The 10,939-nt window shown below is 39.7% G+C and overlaps 1 protein-coding gene across 10 annotated transcripts in view; it reads right to left on the reverse strand.

Moving 5' to 3' along the window:
* ERC1 (ELKS/RAB6-interacting/CAST family member 1) overlaps positions 1–5,911 on the reverse strand; it is a 2,156,751-nt gene extending 2,150,840 nt beyond the window's left edge. For 7 of the 10 annotated variants that reach the window (XM_078673693.1, XM_078673687.1, XM_078673685.1 and 4 more), the window contains exon 1: positions 5,552–5,827. The gene's annotated coding sequence lies outside the window, so the exon portion shown is untranslated. Of the gene's footprint in view, positions 1–5,551 lie in introns of all 10 variants that reach the window. The other 3 variants (XM_078673690.1, XM_078673694.1, XM_078673688.1) reach the window with 3 other exon arrangements.
* Positions 5,912–10,939: the final 5,028 nt, after the last annotated feature.

Below are 10,939 nucleotides of genomic sequence, written 5' to 3' on the forward strand. Positions count from 1 at the left end.
ATCATTTGCGAGCATGCAGATCTTTCTTTAAAATGAGTGATTATTACTTTCTAATTAGAGTTTGTGTTTTTTTTCTATAAAAAATCTATGGTATGTTTACAAACTCCCACTAAACCATCAATAGTTACTTTAAAGGATATAATACGAGAAGGAATCCATAACTAAGAAGACTGGCCCTTGTGGGGAAAAGTGAGTCTAAATCAAAGAGCAGACCACAGATAGTTTAACAGGTGTAGAGGGACACATCTTTCCTTGTGATGCAAGGACATTGGTACCTCCATATAAAACTGGTCTCTTTTATGGCACGAATGAGCAGTGTCTGTTACATGTCTTTTGTAAACTGTTCAGTGGTTAAAAGGCATGTACAAGTACAGTGGCTAAATGTGATTTCTAATTAGATAATTGTACAATGATTTAGAGACAATAAGCAAGATCTCACCAACAACGGATGCAAAGATGCGACTTTATTCTTGTTGGCACAGCAACACTGCAGTTCTTCAAGAATATAAACGGTATTGTTCTCAAGTGAAGGACATAGAAAGAATTCAAGTTGTGTTTCTACACCAACTTTTCAAGTAATAATTTCAAAAATGTCAATAATAAATACTAATTGCAAACTTACGGAATTAATTTTCTTTTAAGAATGAAAACAGTGACTGCAGTGGTCCATGATTTCATCCCAATGGTTCAATCTGTTTTAGAAGCCAAGAGTGCTATACATTTTTATGATTAGTCACTTAACATTTCCAGGCTAGGAACCCAATAGAAATGTCCTCATGTGCAAGACCATGCAGATCGTCTAAGTTCATCTCACAAGAGCAAGAACATTCACAATCTCCCATGATCACCAGCAAGAAGGTCCAAAATGTAAACGAAATGATCACCTCACTTTCTTTAAATGTAGGTTTTAAACAATATATGGATTAAAAATACATGGTTGTATTGACCTTACAATTTACAGTTTATAGTCATTGTATAACTAATCACAAAAGAATATTTTAATGTTGCTGGTTTTCTGTTTAACTATTCAATTGACAAACAATGAAAAGCTAATGGTCAACAAAAAGGGGGGAAATGTGGACAATTGTCCCTACGGAATTATTCACACACAAAAAATGTATAGTTTAAACTTTGAAATACAGTGTTCATCAATATAAATGTATGAATGAAATCAATGCAGTAGATGATCTAACTTGCATCATGTATCAAAAGTATCATAAGAGGACCAAACAAAAAAAAAAAGTTTCATCAAGTGTATATACACAAGATGTGTATAATAACGTATGCTGCTAATGGAACAGTGCAATGTGAAAAAAGCACACAAGTAAATAAGTGAACAAAACGCAGCACAAGTGGACCAGAGGATGAATACAAAAATTCCATTGGAACGAGTCCTCTACAGAGGGTACTAGGCAAGTTTGTTGGAAAAAAAATCAGTCCTTCTGACGAGCGACAGTTTGATGCTAATTGGCAAAAAAAGTCAGTGGGAGGGAGTTCAAGAGAAAATCACTACTACTCCAGCTATGTCAAAGCAGGCAATATACTGGTGATTTTCGATTATGGATTAGACAAAACTTTATCAATGATTAAGACTGCTATAATGATTTGCCTTATTGCATCTTCCATAGGGTTAATCGAAATGCCTTGATACTTTTACAATTTTATTTGTCCTATTTGTAATGAGGATAGTATGCGCAGATCTCTAAACCCAAAGTTGTAAAAATATATATCAGCGATTAAGATTTGAGTGGACAGAAACCCTACATCTTGTCAAGGACCTGTAGAAACAGAAACGTAGAAAAGCATGTTTAAATACTTGGCTGGATGATTCCTGGTACAATAATGGTTTCACAAAAATACACCTTAAGGTAAAATTGTTGTTTACGGAATAGCTGGATAACTTAGTCTATAGCACATTCAGAATTATAAGATCTTTTTGCTCATTTAAAAAGTCACAGAATGTTTACGTTTCTTTAATCTGGGCAACTTCCTATTTTAGACGTTACAGGAGTTGGGACTGATACATCCATAGGACAAAAAATACGAATGCCGCGTGGGTGTGACAGAAGTTGCTAGCAACATGTTTTTTCCACTGAACTGCATTGTAGACTTTAATTCAATTAATCAGATTTTCTTCCCATACCAATAGTATACAGAGGAAGAACACTACACGTTAACAAACGCCAGCATTAAGACATAAGCTTGTGCAATGAGCTAAAAAACGGTGTTGGATCTAGCCCTGATCTCTTGACTGGGTGAGAGTATTCTGCTTAATTCAGAGACTCTGTCCCTCACCACCCCTTGTTGTAAATAATTTTGTCCACCCTAAGCGTGGAAGGGTATACTCAGACATGAGTCCCTTGCTCATTGCACCATCAGGATTCAAGCAAGCCGGGCCGAAGACGGCTGTAATGCCAGAAACCGGTCCCCGGAAGCTTGTTTCCTTCCCAGTGTAAGAATTGGCTTTTGTAGTTTGGTTTGCCCTGTTCCCATCATGCACTGGGACAGGAACAGACTAATTTGCATACAGCCAGGTTCTGAAACTGGGATGGTGCAATGAGCTAAAAAACGGTGTTGGATCTAGCCCTGATCTCTTGACTGGGTGAGAGTATTCTGCTTAATTCAGAGACTCTGTCCCTCACCACCCCTTGTTGTAAATAGCATTAAGACACGACAGGGTCATATATATTATTTTTTAATAAATATTATTATTAGCTGAAATGTATATTTCTGTCATTTAAATGGTTTTTTTATGTGTTTATGTGGCTTATTTAAAACCGAAACAATATTTAAATGACAAAACATGGAGCAAAGTAAAGGGAGTAAAAACTAAAACACCATCAACACCAACCAAATCAAACTGAAATATCCCAAAAAGCATGTGGGCCCACAATAATCCTTTTGGTCCTGGAATTTTTGGGGTAAACTCTTTTCTCTATTCCTACAAAAATCCATTTCACCTCGTCAACAACAGGACCGAGTACATTTTTAGCGTTTAAATATGCTTAACAAAAATTATAACAGCATGGCTACAATCACTTTAAGGAACAAAAACATTAGGTGTGGATAGAATGGATAGAACGTAAGTCGGTCTAGGAAGGACAAGGTCAAATGAAGTCTTATTCAGAAATGCAACAATGGACTCAACAGAAAGTTACCAGATCCATCAAACGTGAATGTCTCTTCAGGCTTAATATGTGAATAGTGCAAGGTTTACGAAATGTCTATTGCTCCACAATATACAAATGTTGTTTATAAACAAAATACAAATGCTGACATGTCAACGTTGTGTGCTGTTAGCACTTATAGGATTATATTACACAGTCTTTACTATAACAATACTGTAAATGTAATACTTCTAAAACGCATGTGCATCATTATATTCCTGGTCTGTCCATCATGCATTTTAAGAAAAACAAAAGAACATAGCATGATCCCGGAAACAGTGAGTCTGTTTGCTGTTAATCCCATAATAATAATATACTCGAGAAGAATGAAACACTGATTCAAGCATGCATGTCACTCAAATCTCTTCAAATTAGTTAGTTTGCCTCTTAGAAAAATGTTAAAGGTTAACACCTAATTAGAAAAATAGCGTAAAATATGTTGATGACAGAGAGCAAAAGAAATGCCAGGCATAAATAATACATTTGAATGTTACGGTTTTACTTTAAATAGTGCTGCTTCCTCACAATACTTCACAAAATCCATCCTAGTGATCGAGTAGCATACTTTTTAACTTTACCTAAACAGAATATACATGCAACACAATGTTTGGCAAAATTATATCTTTGTTGACTTTAATTGGAGGCAGGAATCATTTAAAGCTTCAGGTTCTGTTTGTAACAATCCAGGTGGGGCACATCTGGAGAAGAAACCAAATCAGACCAGCGACAAATGTAATAAACACAACAAAGGAGCGCTAATGCGCATTTAAGAAAGGATGGCTGAGCCATAGAAATATTGCATTACAAAAACACTTTACACATCACACACAGAGGGTTTGATTTGAATATGTCATTCGCAACACTTTCGACTGCTGACCACAGCATACGGGGGCAAGACGTAGAAATACCCTCGAGTGAAACCACCGGGCATAACTCTTGTCTGACTTTATATTGGAGCACTGGTACAAAAATACAAGGCTTTGAAAACCGCACACACACAGAAGAGCGAGTGTGGAAGCATGTATCATTCAACGCCCTGCTCTTTCGGGAGTACCACTGCTTCAGCCTCCTACTGGAAAGGATCTCGGTCCCACCCCCAACAAGCAGCAGATAGGAGCCTGAGAAATGCCTCCCCGGGGACAGCATCTGCAGCCAGCAAGGAAGGTAAGCAGCCAGAAGAAAGGCAGCCCTGTATCTCTCTCGGAGATCTCTACACGGGAACAAATGTCCTCATGTTACAGAAGAGATGCTCCTCTTCACGACAGCCAGGCAGCGGCCTGGGGAGAGGATCGACAGGAGGGCCAGCGGATGCCTGACATTCTTCGCCTCAGGAGCAGCAGTAGTTGGGCCTTTGACCAGATGTGACTACTCGCGCTGCTTTTCATCTATGTGGGTGGGGCGCCGGTTTCTACTAACATGTACATGCCCATCATGAATATGGTGTTAAATGTGTGAAAGTAGCCAATGAAATACGAAACACCTGTGATTACGAATAATGTTGGGACCAGCCATTGTACAAATGCTTCTCTAACGCGGGCAAGGAGCTGGAGATTATTTGGATTATCTTGCCGAGTAAAAAGAAAACAAGTGAGAGCGATTTAGTAAAAATGTGAGGAATTACGTATTTGTTACGGGGGCGACATTTTCCAACGTTTGGGTCAAGCTATCAACAACTGACAGGCAGAGGACAAAATTGGCAGATATGTTACTGTGCATGAAATATTAGTGGCATGCTTGGCAATGTTTAAAATGTCAAACATATAGCGAGCGGGTAAACAATGACAAGGCTGATATGACCACGCATATAAATAAGCATTCCAGAATATAGAACAGAAAAGAAAATATTACCAACGAATTATGCGTTTTGGAAAGAAAAACAGTCAAAAACAAAAAATCGTTGGACCACGTTTGTTTTCAGGAAGATGGAGGGCATCACTATTCTTTATAGTACGCCTGAAAGTAAAGCATAATAGATCTGATTAAAGGGTGGGTCACATTGGGGCGGCTAATGGCAAGTTAATGGCAAACTGTTGTTGGCATTTATATGGAGAGTGCCCAGATGGCATCATTAGGCTGTGTCGGGGGTGTTGCACACGATAAGTCATCCATCAGGGTTTAAATTACAATATCTAGGGTAGGGCTCATCGTTCAGGGTTCACTTATTTTATGCTTTGGTTTCTTATAGCGTTCTTGAAGCATTTCAATTATTCTGAACACACAGCAGCCCAAGGAATTTCCCACCACCTCAAGCTCTAATGCAAGCCTGCTACAGGCAGACATGTCATCCTATTTCTCTCTTGGGAGTGTGTCCTTTCTATGACACCTCTCTGCCTCCGTGGTGTCTGCCACGGGCTGGTGTGGCACGTTTGCTACCCCTTTATTACCTGTCAGTGCCTCTTGCCTCTCCGCCGGCTCTCACACTCTTACTGTCACCAGGCCTTGCTCTGCTCCTCGGGGTCACAAGCTCACACTTCACTCCAGCTACGAGAGTCCCAGTCGGGCGGAGTCCTGAACCGTCAAATACCCGTGCCCTCCTCCAGCCTCCTATCCTATACCGACATAGACTGCCCCATGCGCGCACCCGTTGAGCTTGCCGTCAGTCTCGCGCCAGCTCAGTCCCCCAGCCTGGAGCCCGATCCCTCCCCCTCTTACTACTGCCCTAGCCCAAGCCCATAGAATGTCACACTCGGCTTCTTGCGTCAACGTCACCTGCGCGCCGCCAAAACACCGCCCGCCCACCAACCTCTCCTCTGCGTGCGCGACCCCGATAAAACTGTTTCTTAACAGTAGAAACAAAAAAAGGACCCCCCCCCTTTGAAGACACTAAAGAAGGACTCTGGAGAAATATAAGAAAGATCATAATGCCTGGAACTCGAGATGAGGCAGACCGTAGTAAACAGCAATATTACTGTTCCAACCTACGGCTCAAGGGGACTTTCAGATATCGAAATAATTGACCGTTTTTTTTTGTAAAATGATAATTGACCGTTTTTAATTATACAATGCGACATCGAGTTTAAAAGTATATAATATTTCTAAATGAAATATGTACAAAATACAATAATGCTGGAATGGTGACGGTGTTTAACCCTGCAAAGGCCCTCTCCGCAACCGTTGAGTGTTAGTGCTTGCATTGTATTGGATATGCCTTTTGTGTTGTTTGAATTATGTCATTTGTTAATGTCATACAGACTGTTACGTTTGCACAGTTGCCAAGTTTCAAGATTGCTACTATGTGCCATCCCAAAGTTGAGGCGTCTGTATCGGTGGAGCCCAATGTGGGTTGAGAAAGTGAGCCAGCTTGCTTCAAGCTCCAGTTGGTGGTAGCCGGCGTTCAGGTCTATCTTGGAGAACCAGCTATCTCCGCTGAAGTGGACCAGTATCTCCCCAGGTCAAACAGGATTACTTTAGAAGCCATCCCAGAGTCATTGGATGATCATCCATCTGCTCTAGAAGTAATTTTCACATCAACAGACATCATCAAGCTCTTGAAGTCATCAGCAGACTTTAGAAACTTGAGCTCGATGACTTGCGGATGACTTGAAAATGAGCATCTGATGACTTCACAAGCTGTGGCTATTCCTGAAGACTACAGGAGGATGTAAGAATGAGTATGTGATGATGATGGAGCGAGGTGGCAAACGCAAAATTTTGTGTACCCCTCGTAAAGTTAATGTCCCATAACGTTAATATTTACTGATTGCATGTTTTGTGAAAATAACCAACTATAGAGTAAGATGCACACATTATTTTATTATTACACATGGGGAGAACTAACTTGCTTGCATGATGCAAATAAACTCAGCTAATATGTACTGTTATTGTGTTGTGAATTAATGCACAGTTTGGAAAATAATCAAAACCACAATTTAAATGTGCTTATTATATTCATTTATGTGGCGGAGAGGTCGAAATGTAAGTATAAAATGCATTTATGTGGCTTATTTGCTAGGTAACAACTAACTGGGAAACATTAGTTAGGTGGGAGGTAAACAGAATGGGTTTAAATTCAATAATTAACATAAATCTGTGTTTGTTTTTACGATAGTTCCAAAAGTGACCTCTGAGGCCTGTGCAAAGATGGACGCTTGCGTAAACTGTGAGCAAGAGCTGAACTGCGCAGGCGTGCCAAAACCTGCAAGTCAGAGTGAACTGCCTGTGCTCGAGGAGGTTCAAGGCTACCATGGCCCGGAACCTAGGATGGGTGCCAAGCATGGAAGATGTAATGCTCAGAGCCTGGGAGAGTTTATGCATGTTACCAATGCAAGGAAGCGCCTAGGCCATGGACTGATTTAATCAAAGACCCATTTTTTCTTGCTGACACGTTGTGAAAATGATGCTGTAATGGTGAAGAGATGTTCACCCACCCCGATTTTGTCCAATCACAGCCCAAATAAGTGGTGTTAGTTACATTTTAGATAGATTAAGTTAGGGATTTAGGGTATAAAACCCCTGGATTTGTCTAGTTGGGGTCGCCTTTTCAATTTCTATCGGAGATGCTGCCCGATTGCTGACCGATTCCTGGATGTAAGAACTTTAACCTTTTCTTTACTTGTTTGCTTTTCAGGATTGAAGGACAAGATGAGGGTGTTAGTTAGGGATGTTAGGAGAGAATAAAATTGGAACTATCTATTCTTTGCTAAACTTTAACTGTTTTCTAAAATAAAGCGATTTTTCCTTGAGCTCTAAATAAAATGATCATTTTGAAATAAAGTTTAAGTTTTACTGAATAAAGATTTACTAATGCATAAATGTCAGACATGATAAAGTTTATTCTGAATACAAATTAGATAAATGAAGAAGTAAAAGCTGGTCATTGATTCTTCCTACGCCTAATTTTCATTCTAGTAGATCCATTGCCACTATGGTGGTGTGTCTGAATAATTAAAGTCTGAATAAAACCATGGTAAAATGGTTTAAATCTGCAGGTGTAAATAATGAATAGTTAAATAGGTTTAGACGCTCCACCTAAATGTTACAGCGTTTCTCCATTGCGATTCACCAGAGCCTTGAAGCCACGTGTAAGTGAACAGGGTAAATGCGCAGTGTTATGGGCCCCACTGATGCATGCTTTGTGTGTTTTAGGTTTCGGTGTTGATTAGAAATGATTACTGGAGCCGTGCTGTAGCAGTTATAAACTTGGTAGCAGAGTAGTGGTTACTAAGGAAATTAGCTAGGGTTATGGTAAAGTACTATATAGAGTTTGATGTACAGAATTATGACTAACATCTGTTGAGTTTGTATTACGTTACATGTAGTCCTGGAAAGGCTTCATAGCGTAGGGTGAAGCCAGTGCCTTAGTCTTAGTCAGTGAATTAGTCTGTTTCAAAAAAGGAGTATCGCCGAATACTGCGGTGGTATCGTCACATATCACTGTTTAGGGACCTTAGGTGTGAAAGGATAAATGTATAGTGAGGACAGTCTATGAAATTTCAGCCTTCAAGTATAGGGATCATTCCGTGCTTCCCGACTAAAACTTACTGCTGGGAGAGTAATAGGTCTTAACCCGAGCTTGATTGAAGGGTAAAGGGAGTGGCGTCTCTCTTTTGCTAACAAAAGAGGAATTCTGTGGTGGGTTAGTGGACGCGCTGCCTACTGGTAACACGGAGTTCATGTAATATATGAATAGGGTTTCCGTATGAACGTGTGTAAATGATATTGCAATACGCGTTCAAGTGAAACTCTGGGACTGACTCTATTGTATGTGCTTTGCTAGAGAAGCGAGATCGTTATTGCCTGATAGAAGGGTAAAGCCAGTAGTGTTGCTTTATTGGCGAGTCTAAAAATTCTGAGGAGATAAGCGTCGTCTACTCCGGTTACAGAATACTTGTGCGATTGAAAATTCTATCACTTTATTAGCAAAACAGATTAGTGGAATTGTTTTGTGTAAGTTACTAACTGATTTTGTAAAATATCTTGTAAATACGGCTTCTCTGAAAAACCCTGTAAGGGAGGGGTCAGTCGGCGCTGCAGAAGCCAGAGCGCTGGTGACGTCAAAAGTGTCGCCCTGAGATTGGTCCACGTGACCGAGACAGAGTAGGAGTTTATTGGTTCATCACAGAAAGAAGCAAAGGCTATTGGTTAAGCACTATAGTGACGTATCGTGTTCTAACTGGTGCATTAGTGCAACCGCGCTGTGATAGGTTGGTGTTACGGAATCAACAACAGAATAGCACGCGATCTTTTGAAAGCAGGAAAGTTTACCGAAAATGTCATACTACTATTATGATGATGACAGGAAGAAATCTTCATGGTTTAAAAAGCTGAAAAACATGTTTGTAAAAGACAAAGAAGTAGTTACGAGAGAGAGAAAAATACTTCCTTCACCGAAAACGCCTGCTTCCTATATGTTGACGAAATATGGTTACCATACGTGTGTTTGGTTGGAAAATTGGGTACATTATACCAAAGATGATGGTGTGTAAGCCTTTCCGGAAGAAGGATCATTTGATTTGGCTATTCTGAGAAATTTGAGAGACAAAATGATGAAACTTGAACCAAGACCCAGACCAACTCAATTTGAGGCGTTAGTTGAGTGGGAAGATGAGATGCATCAAATGGAAAGTGAGAGGTTGAGTAGCATCTTAGACCGAGAGGTAGAGGTAGAGATTTGTGGGGGGAAACACATGAGACTAGAATACGAAGATGGAGGGATGGAAGTATGTGCTTTGGCATGTATCCCGTCAGATTAGTTGAAGAATATGAGGGGCGAAAGAGTACGGAAAAGACAGAATACAGAAGTGGGAAATCAAGGCTATGGAGAAAGCGAATCAGAGGTTGCTGTCTTAGAAGACATATTAAATAGGAGACCACCCCCATATCGGCCAAGTTCTTTATGGACTACCCCAAATGCCCCAATGTCAGAAGAAAGAGTAAATGAATCACCAAGACAACCATCAAATTTTTAGATTTCCCTGAAAGAGTAGAAACAAGATATGTCCCGAGTACACCGATAGGAGAAGCTAGGATTACAGGAACTCCCGTACAAAATAATGATTCGCACAGAATTGTGCAAAGTGCAGAAAGACTAAGTAATGAACAACCAAACATGTCTGATTATGAGCGTTCTGCACATGAATTGATTCAAAACCTTACTAGGAATATGGAAGCTGTAACCGTACCAGTAACCATAGGACCTGTGATAACGGTATTTGAGGACCAGAAAATAAAAGAGCCAAGATTAACCATTCCATTACAGCAAAGTTTACAAAGAGCAAGAGAGAATACTTGTCCTGATCTATCAGAAATAAGGCAGAATATAAGCGTAAATCCACCAGAGTTAACTTTTAATCAAAATTTGTCATGCGGATACCCGACAGGAGCAGAATCTGACTCTGCTACTCCAGAGAGAAGTACAGATAAAATATATTTAACGCAAACACCCATGGGACCATCAGAAAAAGAGTTAAGTGAATGGATAAAATTGTTGAAATTAAAAGAGCAGGAATTAAAAGTGTTAGATGTGGCTAAATTAAAAATAGATATGGAAGAATTAATAATTGGAACAATTGGGACAGACAGATTGAAAACTTATCAGGATGATGAGCTCATGTTTTTATGTAAAAGTATAACATGGAGAGCAAAGACAATGTACGATCAATTAGAAGAAGTGGCAAGTGATTGTGGAATAGACTTTTCCAAAATAAAGTAATTGCAGAAATCTTATCAAGTAGATTTTGCAGAAAAAGACATTGAAAATATGAACACTGAAGGAAGACAAGTTCAGATAAAAGATTTGATTGTGTTATTGCACTAATGGGGTGATGTAGTCA

The sequence above is a fragment of the Lissotriton helveticus genome, chromosome 1_1, assembly GCF_964261635.1.
Source record: "Lissotriton helveticus chromosome 1_1, aLisHel1.1, whole genome shotgun sequence".
Classification (NCBI taxonomy): domain Eukaryota; kingdom Metazoa; phylum Chordata; class Amphibia; order Caudata; family Salamandridae; genus Lissotriton; species Lissotriton helveticus.